This window comes from Apium graveolens, chromosome 5, assembly GCF_009905375.1.
Source record: "Apium graveolens cultivar Ventura chromosome 5, ASM990537v1, whole genome shotgun sequence".
NCBI lineage: Eukaryota > Viridiplantae > Streptophyta > Magnoliopsida > Apiales > Apiaceae > Apium > Apium graveolens.
This window is the reverse complement of record NC_133651.1, coordinates 135,278,731-135,295,131: the sequence shown is the minus strand read 5'-3', so window position 1 is coordinate 135,295,131 and position 16,401 is coordinate 135,278,731.

The following is a 16,401-nucleotide window of genomic DNA, read 5'->3' as shown; positions in this document are numbered from 1 at the left end:
TAAGTAATATGCATTAGAAAAGCAAATAAATTTTTCTTGGTGACTTTTCACATTCTCTGATTATTGGAGAAATACTTTAATAATAGCATAAATTCTGATAAGCAGTTGTGACTCACTTACACTGAGAAGCCACTGTATAAAGGAATTTCAAAAGATGCATAAAATGAGCAAAAACAGTTGAGGTGGACTCATGCATAAATTTATCCTATAGTAGACTAGTAGACTTCATTATTAATGACAGATTATAAGCACTTTTCTTAGTTATGCCTTATTTCTAAGATGTACTGAAGTATATCAGACTTTAATCTTTATCTGATATTCTGCTAAATGTACACACTCTCACTCCATATGAATGATGAAAATTACTGTGGTGATTAAGTTGTTTTTGACAAACAATTAAGTGTTATTTGCATAAATTATGAGGACAAGTTCTGATGGAAGTTCTGATGATTAAACTCTGAAGAAACAAGTCGGTATTTGTATGAAGAATCACAGAAAAAGACATTCAATTTTTGAGTACAGAAGCCATATTCCGATGATTGTTAAAATCTGATAATAGTCAAGTTCTGATATTAAATTCTGATGGAAACTCTGATGCTTACGTGACATTATTCTTTACTTGACTTATTTCTGGTAAATACTATAACGGTCATATTTAATCAGAATATAATTAGGTGAGATCAAACAGTCATAATCATTTGGGTTAGTGGTAAATGTGTTTGTCTTGATAAACTGCATGTGCATGTTAATTATTGCTTATTTCTCATGCCCACTAACTCTGCTTTAATTACTTACTGGCTGACAGGTGTACAAATGTCTGTTTTACTTTTCTAAAAAGGACTGTTGAGTGGAGAGAGTATATATATGGGAGTTAAAAGATTTTCTAATCTTTTACCTACTTTTCTATTCTTAATCTCTCTTAATCTCTCTCTCTCTCTCTAATATGCTCTGAAGCTTTTTCATACAGGAATTTTATCAAACACCTTGTGCATAATATATTTTCTCACTTATTTTTTATAGGAATGGCAACAAAAGATGTTATTTTCAATGGAGCGAAGTTTGTCCCCAACAATTACTTGGCTATTCTCAGCAAGAATGAAGCCCCATCAGATCTTCATTTCGTTCAGGACTTTCTCGCAAACTCTGAGATAGGTTATGCACTGACCCAACCAGACACATTCTCAGGAACTCAAGTATTGGAGTTCTGGAGGTCAGGAGTGTATGATGATGGTGGTGCCAATGGGTCCCCAAGTGTTGTCTTTACTACAGGGGAGGATGCTCATGTGGTGACTTTGGCCACAGTTAGACAAACACTTCATCTACCCGAAAACTGCACATTCTCAACAGTTGAGGAGCCAGTCCTTCAGCAGATGATGGCTAGTTTGGGCTATGAAAAGACATTGGTGAAGCTGAGACAGTTGAAGAGACCTCACATAAGGAGGGAATGGAGTTTTTTCTTCAACTGCATCACCAGGACTTTTGCAAATAAGTGTTCAAATTTTGATGCAATCCCAATTCTCTGTCAACAAATTGGGTATGCTCTCATAAATCAAACTCATTTTGATTATGCAAGTTCTATTTTAGGATTTATTGGGGATAGGATGACAGAAGATAGAAATACTGTATATTTTGCTAGATTCTGTCAACTTATTTACAGTTTTTGTAACTCTGATGCACCCCAATTAGCTAGTGAGTTAATTGAATCATTTAAGCTAGCTAAGAGAGCTTTTACTAACTTATTATCTATGGAAATTAAGAAAACTGTTTTGAGACCCCTCCAAATTCCCATATCAGTCAAACAGTTTTTGGTAAATTTTGTTTTAACCACCTACACCGCCTTATATCCTGATGTTCAACCATCCCAACCTCCATCAGAACCTCCAACCACTACACATCTAACCACTTCTCAACCACAACCATAACCTACCATCAGGACATACTTCAAACCAACACAATCATCTCAACCTCAAGCATCAGCACATACCATCAAACCTTCATCTTCCAGGACAAAAAGGATTCAACCTGTTCCTAAATCTCCAATAAAGAGAAGAAAAATGATTCTCAGGGATGAATTTGATAGTGAAGAGGAAGCACAGGTTTATGCATCAGAAGTTGTGACAGTTGAAGCTGATAATTTAGTTTTTCAGAAAGATACAGAAGCTGAAGGGTCAACCCATCAGGTAAATGCTGAAGCTCAAAGTTTTGATACTTTGAAGAGGAAGAAAACTGCTAGTTCTGATGCTCATGAAGCAACTCCTTCTCTAGCAAGGAGATTGAAGAAAATGAGGGCTAAGAGACATTTGGATAAGTCTCCATCAGAAGACACCGAAGAAGCTGAGAAAGGAGATCAGGAATCTATAATCTCAAAAGAGCCAATTATCATTGAATCTCTGCCACCTCCAGCTAAAGACCAAGACATTATTTCTGATACAGTGGTTACACCTCCAGTCTCTCCTCTTCATGAAGATGTTATAGTTGAAGATTCAAGCTTAAGTCCTGAAACTAACATCGATAGGCTGCACATTCCTACTATTCTGTATTTGGAAGCTCCTACAGCAGCTCAGATATCTCCAACTCATTCTCCAATCTTAAATGCTGATGCTGAGATACCATCTACACCAATTCTGGATCAAGAATCTGAAGATCAGAATTTAGATGAAGATAAATCAGAAACTCTTATAGCCTCACACACTGTTGTGTTATCAGAGGATAATGAGTCTTCATCAAGCTTTGGAGACAGTATCTCAGTACATACTCCAGCTCCTGAACTTGGAAAGGAAGCATTGGTCAAGAAGTTTGTTGTGCAACCTGCACCTGTTCCTGGGATGAAACGCATAGAGGAGTAGAGTGGACCAAGAAATGGAATATAACTGATTTCATTCCAAGCTCTAAAGTTCTGACAGAGCACATTGCTAAAGCTGATGAGCTTGTGATAAATTCTGATTTCAAGACACAACTCAAAGTCACAGCTCTGTCTACGAAAAATCTTCAAGGTCTACACTATGCTACTCAAGAAAAGGTTGACAAACTTCTTAAAAAAGCTGAAAAGCTGGATATGGAGACCAAGCTTGATAAAAAGAGGTTTATCAGACCTATTTCTGAGAAAGTAGAAGCAATTGACAAAACTCAAGAGAAGCAACAGGCCCAAATCTCTGAGGTTCTGGAAAATCAAGCTTCTCAACAGGCTCAATTGGATGAAATCCAATCTTCAGTGGAATTTCTTCTCTCACTCCTATTATCAGATGATGCCAAAAAGGGGGAGAAGATAGTTAAGTCCAAATGCTCTAATGATCATATACTGAAGAAGAAAGATGATGAAGCTGATGACCAGGGAAACCCTAGCAAAGGTAGGTCAAGTTCAAGGAAAAGAGCAGAGCAGCAAGGTTTCTTCAAGGAAATTAATTACTGAAGCAAGCAAATCTTCTACTCCAAAGAAGACAAGTTCTGAAGCCGCTCAAACACAAAATCTGATAGCATGTACTGAAACTCAAAATCTGATATCAAGTTCTAATGAGCAAAGACTGATGACAAAGCCTGATGTTCTGATATAAGGTGGAAGTCAAGATTCTCAAAAGTTCATGCAAACTCTGAAGCTCAAGGGAAAGCAGACTACTGTCTACTACAAGGATACCAAGATTCAGACACTTGATGAGGAAATTGCTAGAAGATTGTTTCTGAAACATAATCCAGGAATGGATTTAGAAAATCTCAAGAAGGAAGAAGCTAGATTTAAAGATGAAAAGAAAAATCTAAAGCCAAAAGCTTCTGTTGCAAAGAAACCTCCAAGGCCTAAGGTAAAAGGCATTGTGATCAAGGAGAAGTCAAATACTGAGGAATCAAAGCCCAAAACAAGATCACAATCTGAGATTTATCCCAAAGACAAAGGGAAAGGAAAAGTTGATGAACCAACCAAGCCATTGGAGATGCAAATTCCTCAAATCCTGATAAAGCCAGTGTGCAAAATAGTTCAAGTTACAGATGATATTCTTGCTAAAGATGAAGATGTTCAAACTCTGAAAAGAAAGAAGATTTTTGAAGAATCAAAGACAACCTCTGACAAGGCTCAAGTTGTTCAGAGTCAAGAACATCAAGCTATAACTGAAACAGCAAGTTCTGATAAAGTCATCAAGTCAACCTCTGACAGTGCTCAAGTTAATTTAGACAAAATGGAAGTAGCTGATAAAAAGAAACTTCTGTGGAAAAATGTCAAACCATCAGATCCAAAGAAAAGCCAATTACTGTCTACTTTCATGACTATTGGGTTAAATGCTAGAGAACCAAGAGACAGGGCTGGACTAGGTTATGATGAATCAAAGATCAAAACAGGAGTTAAAGTTGCTACTAGAGATCCATTTCTATTGACTGACAAACCTCTTGAAGATGTTACACAGAAACACCTTGATAAGGTTATCTCTGTTCAAGTGGTACTGGATGCTCATGACAAGCACAATGTCAAGGAAAATCTGATTCTATTTCTTGAAGATGGAAGGACATATCAAATGTCAGAATCAGATGTGCTAAACAAATCACTGAAAGAACTCCAATTCTTTCATTACCTTTTAGAGGTAAAGTTTGATATTACCAGAAGATGGTCAAAGTTCATATTGAAGACCATCAGAGATAAAGATAGAATTTTTGGTTCAAGAGTTACAGAATTCGTTCCTAGTATTGTTGAAAATGATGGAAGTGAAACTCCAATGAAGAAGGATTCTGCTAAGCTTGAAGTGTTACTGAATGAGAAATGCCTGTGCTACAGTGAAGATTCTTCTCATACTAGGGTAATAAGACTGAATGATGGTTTAGAAAGAAACCATATCTCTGCTTTAAGGACTACAATCTACCAGATTGGAAGTCAGAATAAAGAGATGAAGCAAGTCAAGACTACACTCTCTCAAGTCCTGAGGATTAAAGAAGAAAAGCTGATATCAAGCTTTGTCAAGAATCATTATGGATTCAGATTGACTCAGTGAGATTGGTAAAAGCTACAAGGATTGTAAGTTGTAGTTAGTTATCTAGTTAAACTCTTATTTGCATTTGTACTTAAATGTTTTTGACATCATCAAATCTATTATCTTGTATATTTTGCATAATTTACAAGTTGGGGGAGATTGTTAGATATATTTGAGATGTCATGTCTAATATGATTCATTTTTAGTTTTCAGATCTTATTAAACATGACATATTAGGACTTACTGGAAGTCAAAACTTAATATCAGAACTTAAGGTCATATTAGAACTTAAGTGAGCGAAGACTTTCATATAAGGAAGGAAGCTTATTTACAGTAGAATATCGTGACTTAAACAAAAGAAGATATGCATGGAAAGAGTTAGAAAACTGGAAGACTTGTAGAAGATATCTGATTGATATATTTTAGGAGACATAATTGTATTCCATATCAATTAGAAGTTATCTTGTAACTGTGTACTATATAAACACAGACTAAGAGTTTACACTATATGGGTTATCATTATCGAGAAGATTATACATTGTAACCTAGCAGCTCTTAGTGATATTTGTTTATCAATGAGAGAGAACAATAGTTCTTATTGTAACAGAGTTTATTCAATATACTTGATTTTTGTTACATACTTGTGTTAAATCGATTTGATTGTATTAACACTGTATTCAACCCCCTTCTACAGTGTTGTGTGACCTAACAGAAGAATTTATGAATGTCGCTTTTGATAAAAGTAAACCACCGGCGAAATATAAAGATCTTGTTGACCAAGAAAATGTTGAACAAGATGATATTGAAAAAGTTATTCGATAATTCAAAAATATGGATCTCGGGACTCCCGTACATAAAAATCCATTAGAATTAGACGAAAAGGAAGATGAACTTCCTAAAGCAATTCCCACTATAAAAAGTCATCCACTGGATAATGTGCTTGGAGACTTAAAGAAGGGAGTTCAAACGCGGTCACAAGTTCAAAACATTGTGAATCATCTTAGTTTTCTATCTCAAATAGAATCGTTAGGTCACACAACACTATAGAAGGGGGTTGAATATAGTGTTTATACAATTCAATCGATTTTGAACACAAGTATGTAACAGTAATCAAGTTTATTCAATATAATGAGCTTTGTTACAAAATAGGTTAAACTACTCTCTCAGTGATGAACAATATCACTAAGAGTTGCTAGGTTACAATGTATAATCTTTCTCGTGAATGATAATACTTATAGTGTAAACCCTAAGCTGTTTTTATATAGTGCACATTTACAAGATATCTTCTAATTGATATGGAATATAATTATGTCTCCTAAAATATATCAATCAGATATTATCTTCTACAAGACTTCTAGCTGTCCAACTCTCCATGCATATCTTTTATTGTTTTAGTCATGATCCTCTCCTGTAAATCAGCCGCATTCCTTATCTGAAGTATCCGCACTTAAGTCCTGATATAAATCCTGACGGCTTTAAGTTCTGATATAAGTTCTGACTTCAGTAAGTTCTGATTTCCAGTAAGTCCTGATATTAAATTCTGAAACTAAACACAACAGATTAGACATGACATCTCAAATATATCTAACAATCTCCCCCAACTTGTAAATTATGGAAAATATACAAGTTAATAGATTTGATCATGTCAAAAACATTTAAGTACAAATGCAATAAGAGTTTATTTTGACAACTAACTACAACTTACAGTCCTTGTAGCTTTTACCAATCTTACTAAGTCAATCTGAATCCAAAGTGATTCTTGACAAAGTTTGATATCAGCTTGTCTTCTGCATTCCTCAGGACTTGAGCTAATGTAGCCTTGACTTGATTCATTTCTTCATCCTGACTTCCAATCTGGTAGATTGCAGTCGTAAGTGCTAAGATGTGATATCTTTCTAATCCATCACCAATACTGATTACTCTTGGATGAGATGAGTCTTCATTATAGCACTTAAATTTCTTTTTCAGAATATCTTCAAGTTTAGCAGAATCCTTCTTCATTGGAATATCACTTCCATCATCTTCAACTATATTTGGAACAAATTCTGTAACCCTTGATCTAGAGATTCTGGCTTTATCCCTTATGGTCTTCATGATGAAATTTGACCATCTCCTGATAATCTCAAACTTTATCTCCAAAAGATAATGAAAGAATTGAAGTTCTTTCAGAGATTTGTTTAGCACATCTGATTCTGACATTATTTATGTTCTTCCATCTTCAAGAAACAGAATCAGCTTTTCTTTGACATTACTCTTATCATGATCCAGTACCACTTGAACAGATATAACCTTATCAAGGTGTTTCTGTGTAACTTCCTAAAGTGGTTTGTCAGTTAATAAGAATGGATCTCTAGTAAGTACTCCAACTCCCGTCTTGATCTTGGCTTCTTCAGAACCTAATCCAGCTCTGTCTCTTGCTTCCCTAGCTTTCAATCCAATAGTCATGAAATCAGATAGCAGTTGACTTTTCTTAGGATCTGATGGATTAACATTTTTCCATAGGAGTTTTCTCTTATCAGTAACTGTCATCTTGTTTAAATCAACTTGAGCTCTGTCAGAGGTTAATGTCTTAATGATTTGATCAGGATTTGTTGTTCCTTCTGTAGCTTGCTATTTTTCAGTCTGAACAACTTGAGCTATGTCAGAGGTTGTCTTAGATTCTTCCTTCTTTTCAGAATTTCAACAGTTTCATCTTCAACAGCTGTATCATCAAAAACTTGAACCATTTTGCACACTGGTTTCATCAGGATTTGAGGAATCTTCATCTCCTGTGTCTTTGTTGATTCATCAATCTTTCCTTTCCCTTTTGCCTTGGGATCAATTTCAACTTGTTATCTTGTCTTGGGCTTTGAAGCCTCAGTGGTTTCCTTGATCACAATGCCTTTTGCCTTAGGCCTTGGAGGTTTCTTTGCATTAAAAGCTTTAAAATTAATATGTGTCTTCTCAGCTGCAAATCTAGCTTCTTCCTCCTTTAGAGTCTCTAAATCCACTCCAGGATTATGCTTGAGAAATAATCTTCTAGCAATCTCTTTATCAAGTGTCTGAATCTTGGGATCCTTATAATAGACAGTAGTCTCCCTTCCCTTAAGCTTCAGAGTTTGTAAAAACTTCTGAGAGTCTTGACTTTCAGGTTGAATCAGAACATCAAAACTTGATATCAGATTTTGATTATCAGAACTTGCTATCAGATTTTGCGCATTTACAACTTTAGAACTGGTATTCTTTTGTGTAGAAGATTTGCTAGAATTAGAATTTAGTTTCTTTGAAGAAACTTTGCTGCTTTTCCCTTGACCTTGACCCTTGCCCTTGCTACGGTTTCCCTGGTCATCTCTTTTATCATCCTTCTTCTTTAGTACTTGACTAGTTAAGCATTTGGACTTAACTACCTTCTCCCCCTTTTTTGCATCATCTAGTAGTAGTAGAGAGAGAAGAAGTTCCACTGAAGATTGAATTTCATTCAGTTGAGTCTGTTGAGAGGCTTGATTCTGCAAGACCTCAGTCAGTTGGGCCTGTTGCTTTCTTTGAACTTTCTCAATAGCCTCTACTTTCTCATGAATAGGTCTGATAAACTTGTTCTTGTCTAGCTTGAGTATCAGGTCTAGCTTATCAGCATTTTCCTGTAGTTTATCAACCTTGGCATGAGTAATGAAATGTTGACCTTGAAGGCTTTTAGTATTGAGAGCTATGACTTTAAGTTGAGCTTTGAAGTCAGAGTTTGTCAACAACTCATCAGCTTTTGCAATATGTTCTGACAGAACTTTGGAGCTTGGAATGAAATTAGATTCATTCCACTTCTTGGTCCATTCAACTCCTCTGTGAGTTTCTTCCCATGGAACAGGAGCATCTTGTTCAACAAATTTTTTAAGCATTGCATCCTTTCCAAGAATTTGAGCTGGAGTGTTTACTGGAGCTGACACTCCAGAACTTGCTAGAAGCTCATCATCTCCAGACAACACAAGAGTGTGTGTGGCTGTAGGAGATTCTGGTACAACTTCATCTGTTTCCACATCCAGAATTGGAGTAGTTGGAACTTCAGCATTTAGTGGAGAAACAGGTGGAGTTGTCACTTGTCCTTGTGGTGTTTCCAGAAATAGGATAGATGGAATGTTCAGCCTATGAATATCAATTTCAGGTTTTAATACTGAATCTTCAACTGTAGTTGTTTCTCTGATTGGAGAGATAGGAGGTGTGATCACTGTGTCTGGAACAATGTCTTTAGCTTGAGGTGGAGATGGTAAAGCTTCAATCACTATTGGTCCTGAGGAGATCAGAGATTCCTGATCCCCTTCCTCAGCTTCATTAGCATCCTCAGATTGAGGTTGTGCCATATGCCTTCCTGCTCTCATTTTCTTCGATCTTCTGGATGGTGGAGGAGTTGCTTGAGCAGCATCAGAACTTGAAGTTCTTTTCCTCTTTAAAATACCAGAACCCTCGGCTTCAGTTTCCTTCTGAGAAGTTACCTTTTCAGCTGCTACTTCCTTCTGAAAAATTACATTTTTCAGCTTCTATTATCACAGGTTCTGATGCATGAACCTGGACTTGCTCATCTTCATCTGATTCATCCCTCAGAATCATCCTTCTTCTCTTTGGTGGAGATTTACGAACAAATTTTGCTCTTGAAGGTTTGGGTCTAGATGTTGTAGCAGATTTTACAACTGGCAGTTTTTGTGAAGTACCAGAGGTTAGTTGAGAGGATTGTGCTGGTTGAAAATAAATTCTAATGGTAGGTTGTGGTTGTGGTTGAGAGGATTGAGCTGGTTGAGTATTGGTTGTAGGTGCTGATAGATGTTGTGAGGGTGCAACTTCAGGAAATTTGGGTGAGTATGTGTTAGGGTCAGAGTTTACTAATAACTGTTTTACTGATGTAGGAATTTGAAGGGGTCTTAGTATCTCTTTCTTATTATCAGTAGATAACAAGTCTGTGAAGGCCCTTTTAGTAAGTTTAAAAGGTTGAATTGTCTCACTATAGTTTTGAGGCTTATCTGGACAACAAAAACTATAAATTAATTGACAAAATCTAGCAAAGTACACAGTATTTGGGTCCTCATTCATCCTATCCCCAATAAAACCAAGAATAGCAGTAGCATAATCAAAGTGAGTTTGATTTAGAAGTGCATACCCTATTTGCTGACTCAGAATGGGAATTGCATCAAAATTGGAGCATTTGTTGGCAAAAACTCTGGTGATGCAGTCAAAGAAGTAGCTCCAATCTTTTCTGATGTATGGCCGCTTCAGTTGTCCCAGCTTGGACAAACCTTTCTCATAGCAAAAATTGGCCATCATACCCTGTAGAAGTGGCTCCTCAATCTGAGCATTGAAAAAACAATTTTCTGGAAGATGTAGAGCTTGTCTAACAGTAGACAAGTTAACCAGATGCTCATCTTCCCCTGTTGTGAAAATGATACTTGGGGACCCAGCTTCATCACCATCATCATAAACTCTACTCCTCTAAAACTCCAGTATTTGAGTTCCTGAGAGTAATTGTGGTTGGGTCAGAGCATACCCAATCTCACTTCGAGCCAGAAAGTCTTGAATAAAATGAAGATCTGATGGAGCATCATCCTTGCTAAGAATAGACGTGCAGTAATTATTGCTCACATGCTGTTACCAAAACAAACACGCAACCCATTAACTAAATGACTATCATTGTTTTTATCTCAATTATTTTATGACAAAATATAACCGTTACAGTAAATACTAAAAATAAGCCAAGTGATTAAATAATACCACGTAAGCATCAGAGTTTCCATCAGGATTTGCATCAGAACTTAACTATTATCAGAATTTAACGGTCATCAGAACATGGCTCCTGTACTCAAAAAGTGAATGACTGTTTCTGTGATTCTTCACACAAATACTGACTGGTTTCTTTAGAGTGTAATCATCAGAACTTTCATCAAAACTTGTCCTCAAAATTTATGCAAATAATACTTAACTGTTTGACAGAAACAACTTAATTACCACAGTAATTTTCATCATTTATATGGAGTGAGAGTGTGTGCATTTGCAAATGATCAGATAAAGATTAAAGTCTGATAAACTTCAGATATCTTAGAACTAAGACATAACTAAGAAAAATGCTTAAAATATGTCTTTAATTTTGAAGTCTACTATAGAATAAATTTATACAAGAGTCCACCTCAAGTGTTTGTGCTCATTTTATGCATCTTTTGACATTTTTTTAATAGTGGCTTCTCAGTGTAAATTAGTCACAACTTCTATCAGAATTTATGCTATTATCATAGTATTTCTCCAGTAATCAGAGAATGTGAAAAGTCACCAAGAAAAATTTATTTGCTTTTCTAATGAATATAACTTAATACCAGCAATGCACTTGGGTCTTCCCTTTCACATATTTACTCTAGATCTCAAAGGAGTACCTGACTTCAATTTTTCTTTTTTTTGTTTTCTTCAGATAAGTGAGGCTTATCAAGCATGTAGTTTATCCTTAAGATTTACTGGCATCAGAATTTGACAGATAAGAAATAATAATCTAGTTTGTGACTTAGTAATAAGATACACAAAGTAAATTTGACTAAGATCAAAATCAGAGTTTGCTTGTGTTATGGATTTCCATATAGACAACTAATTCAAACATGGGATACACAGTTTGTTAAAGACTACTAAGTCAACATCTAACAAATAATCCTCATTGGAGTGAATAGTCACAAAACATTCAAAACACTATCAGAGTATTTGGAATCACATCAGATAACAATCAGTATTTAATATATTACAATTTAAGCACAGATTACATGGAGATAAGACAATCTGTAAACACTGATCATAAAGTCTGATGCATGAGAACAATAACTAAACAAATTTTGAGAAAGTACCTGAAATCATTCCAAGTTCATTTACCAGTCTTGTAAAAGTAGCTTCACATAGTGGTTTTGTGAAGAAATCTGCTAGTTGTTGATCTGTTAAGACAAAATGTAATTCCACTGTACCTTCCATCACATGTTCCCTTATGAAATGGTACCTAATGCTGATGTGCTTTGTCAATGAGTGTTGAACTGGATTACTTGTCATAGCAATAGCACTTTGATAATCATAGTAAATCGGTATTTTAGAAAATTCTAACCCATAGTCCAGTAATTGATTCTTCATCCAAAGAATCTGTGCACAACAGCTTCCTGCAGCAATATATTCTGCTTCTACAGTTGATGTGGAAATTGATTTCTATTTCTTGCTAAACCAAGAAACCAATATGCCTCCAAGAAATTGGCATCTTCCACTAGTGCTTTTCCTGTCTATTTTGCATCCTGCAAAATCTGCATCTGAGTAACCTATTAGCTTAAAATCTGATTCCCTAGGATACCACAATCCTAGATCAGCTGTACCCTTGAGGTACTTGAAAATTCTTTTCACAGCTATTCGATGAGGTTCTCTTGGATCATCCTGAAATCTTGCACAAAGACAGGTAGCATACATGATATCAGGTCTACTTGTAGTTAAATAGAGTAAAGAGCCAATCATACCTCTGTACTTAGTAACATCTACTGATGATCCAGTATCTTTATCTAACTTGGTGGCAGTGGCCATGGGAGTGGATGCAGTTGAACTGTCTTGCATTCTAAATTTCTTGAGTAAATTTTTGGTGTACTTGGATTGATTTATGAAAGTGCCCTCTTCATTTTGCTTGACTTGAAGTCCCAGAAAATAACTAAGTTCTCCCATCATACTCATTTGATATCTTGACTGCATTAGCTTTGCAAACCTTTCACAGAGTTTGGCATTTGTAGAACCAAAGATGATATCATCAACATATATATGTACCAAAAGTAAGTCCTTTCCATGGTTGAGGTAGAATAGAGTTTTATCAATTGTGCCTCTGGTAAATCCACTTTCGAGAAGGAATTGAGCTAAACTCTCATACCATGCTCTTGGAGCTTGCTTAAGGCCATAAAGTGCTTTGTCAAGCTTGTAGACTTGATTTGGAAATTTTGGATCTACGAAGCCTGGAGGTTGTTCAACATATACCTCTTCTTCCAATTCTCCATTAAGAAAAGCACTTTTCACATCCATTTGAAAGATTTTAAACTTCTTGTGAGCAGCATAAGCCAAAAAGATTCTTATGGTTTCCAATCTAGCAACTGGAGCAAATGTTTTATCATAGTCAATACCCTCATGTTGAGAGTAACCTTTAGCAACCAGCCTTGCTTTGTTTCTTGTAATTATGCCATCACTATCAATTTTGTTTCTGAACACCCATTTTGTGCCAACAATGGATATGTTCTTTGGTCTTGGCACTAGGGTCCAGACTTTATTTCTTTCAAATTCATTTAACTCTTCCTGCATTCCTTGCACCCAATCAGCATCTTGAAGAGCTTCTTCCACTTTCTTTGGTTTAGTATGAGATAAAAAGGAATGATAGAGACATTCATTTAATGTTGATGTTCTAGTTCTGACACCTGCTTTAGGATCTCCACTTATTAAGTCAGGTGTGTGCGATTTAGTCTACTTCCTTGCAGATGGAAATTGATCTCTAGAACTGGATCCTCCCCCATGATCCATACTGTCTCCATCAGCATTTTCTGATGCTTCCCCTGAAGTTATGCTCTCTGAAATTTCAGAATATGAGTTGTGTTAGTCCCTTAACAATGAAGCAAGAATTACAGAAGGGGGGTTGAATGGAATTCTTGAACCTTTTTCTTGAAATAAAAATGGTCAACTCTATTATTGATATATTTGTTTTGATTAGCACAATGCGGAATATAAACTTGAATGAATCAAAATACAAGTAATTAAAAACAAGAGTCTTTAAAAACTTTCTGGTGGATTTAAACAATTCCACCAGAGATATATATAATATATCGAGAGGACTCTGTGTGCAGAAATGCCCACAGCTGCTTACAAATTGAACTGCTGAGAAAACAGGAAATGCTAAAGATTAAGCTTACAAAGATTTCTCTGTTTTTGTGTTTTTCAACTATCTCAGTCATTTTTCTATTTGCTACTCTCTTGGTTTATATAATACCAAGATTACAAAGTCAAAAAGACTGAACAAATATAAAATCTAACAGTCTTAGTCTTTGCTACTTTTTGTCCTCTATTACCCAGTTAATGGGCTTCCACAATATGTTTGTATCCAACTCGACGGTTGTGTGTCAGCTTTCACTGTTCAACTGATGTTTGAATTCTTGATACGATCATCCGTCGAATTTCAGATCATTCGTCGATGACTTGATTGATCATCCGTCGACTGCTATGTTAAACATCCGTTGATAGTCATTTGATCATCCGTCGAAGGCTTTGTTAATCATCCGTCGGTAGCTATTTTGGCACTTGACTTCATTTCACTTATACAGAATTACAAGACATTACTTATGTACAATTAATCAACCTATTCTGCATATCTAGTTAAAGTCAACATGACTTATATGCTACTACAGATTCTATACAAAGGTGCATACATCACTGTGCTACAAACTTATTATTACATAAGCTACTCACTCGATGGATAATAAGTTAATCATCCGTCGGGACTATAATGAGTTATCCGTCGGGACTGTAATTATTATCTGTCGAGTGCTACATTATTTCACTAAGTAAAATCTACTTAGATGTTTTGTTTAAGTGATCATCAAGTACACAACATATTCACAACAATCTCCCCCAATTTATGTCTACTGGAATTGTAGCCATAAATTAAGAGACACTTGATGATAACAAAACATCCTAAATATATATCTTTAAAGATAAGTAGATAAAACTGAAAGTGCTTCAATTAAACAAAATGTACAAGGTTTGGCTCACAGTCAGTTCAAGATGCTCCTCTAGCCTGAGCAGATTTTTCTAGTTTCTTGAAGGTCTGGATCTTCTTCCAAGCTTTCTGTTGTTTTCTTTAATTTGATTCTGAAGCTGCCTGTGAAATTCTAATTCATCGGATTCTGAGAGATCTAGCATTTCTTGCATCTCCAAGAGAGTCTCATTGCTAGAGATACTCAATTGGTCTTCTAGTCTGAAGAATCTTCTCACACCCTTGTCATCCATGAATTCCATCAGCCAGTAGGGCCTTAGATACACTCTTCTCCCTGTGTAAGGGATGATTAGAGTCTTTGGGAGTGCATCTTTAGCTCTAGCACTCCTCAGCTCTTCAATCCTCTTCAATACTAGTCTTCTTGCAGTTACATTGAACCCAAAGTTTTTCTTGAAGGATGAATAGACTTTGATCAACACAGCTTGGCTTTCTTGAAGTATCCTATGAAGAGGCCAATGAATCTCCCTTCCTCCTTTGTACTTGAACACCAACCTTTCAGGTAGGTTTCTGTATGCATCAATTGCCCTTACTTCATCTAGTTCATCCAGATAAAGATTTAGATCTGAGAATTCTTTGATGTCACACAAGTACAAGTAGTCTCCCCTGTTGACCTTGGGTTGAGCTTTGACTATTGACTTGGATTTGAGAGGTGACAGCTTCACTTTCTTGACTGCCCTTGATTTTGCCCTTTTTGGCTTGGTAAGGATTGGCAAATTGAAGTCAGGAATTGGTAATTTATCCCACTCTATTGGCTCATCCTTTGGCACAATAGGCTCTCCATGTATGTTCCTATAGGGGTCCACCACCCTTATGTCTTCAAATACCACAAAGGGCTTTGATGCTAGAGTTTTAGCTTGAGTGGATTCCTTAGGAAATTGATCTTCCAATTCCTTGTCAACAACATCCAGTTTCCTTTTTGTTCTTCTAGCCAATTCCTTCTTTCTTGGTGATTTCTTCTGTTCTTCAATCTTCTTCTTTGATTCAGCAGCTTCAGATGGTTGAGAGGGAATGTGTTGAGAAGAGTTTACAGCCTGAAGCTTGGCCAAGATGGCAATCTGCTCTTTCTTTTGTTTAGATTTCTTTGCATCTAGAGCAGCTTGCCTCTTTTTCTTCTTTAATTTTGCTTTCTCTTCTTTCTTTGCTTGAGCAAATTGTGGATGTCCAGCTACCACACAAATTTCCTTTCCATTTCTGAATATCTTAGCAATTCTCCTTTTTGAGGCTGAATCAGCTGGATCTTTATAGAAGACAATGGATCTTGACAAAAGCTTCTTTTCATCAGGCTTGGGTGTCTCATACACAGTATCCAAGGGATTCTTCAAAGATGACTTTGGATAATTTGCCCTTGGTTTGAGAATTATTTCAGCCTTTTGTGATTTGATGCAGGAAGATTGTCCTTTCTCCAGATAGTTCATGCTCATCTCATTCACACTGATTGGCTTGACATGAGAGTGATGGATGGCTGACTTAACTGGCTCCTTGATTAGTTCAAACTTTTTATGAATTTCATCATCAATCTTTTCCCAGTTGATCAAACTCAACTTTCCTTTTTCAGCAACTTTCAAATTTGCTGCTGCAACTTCAATTAGATCTATACCATCTGCAACTGGTGGCTTGGAGATAGTAATTGAAGGTACAATTACTTTGCTGATTTGTACTAGAAGTTTCTCCCCCTCTGTTGGTCCTTTC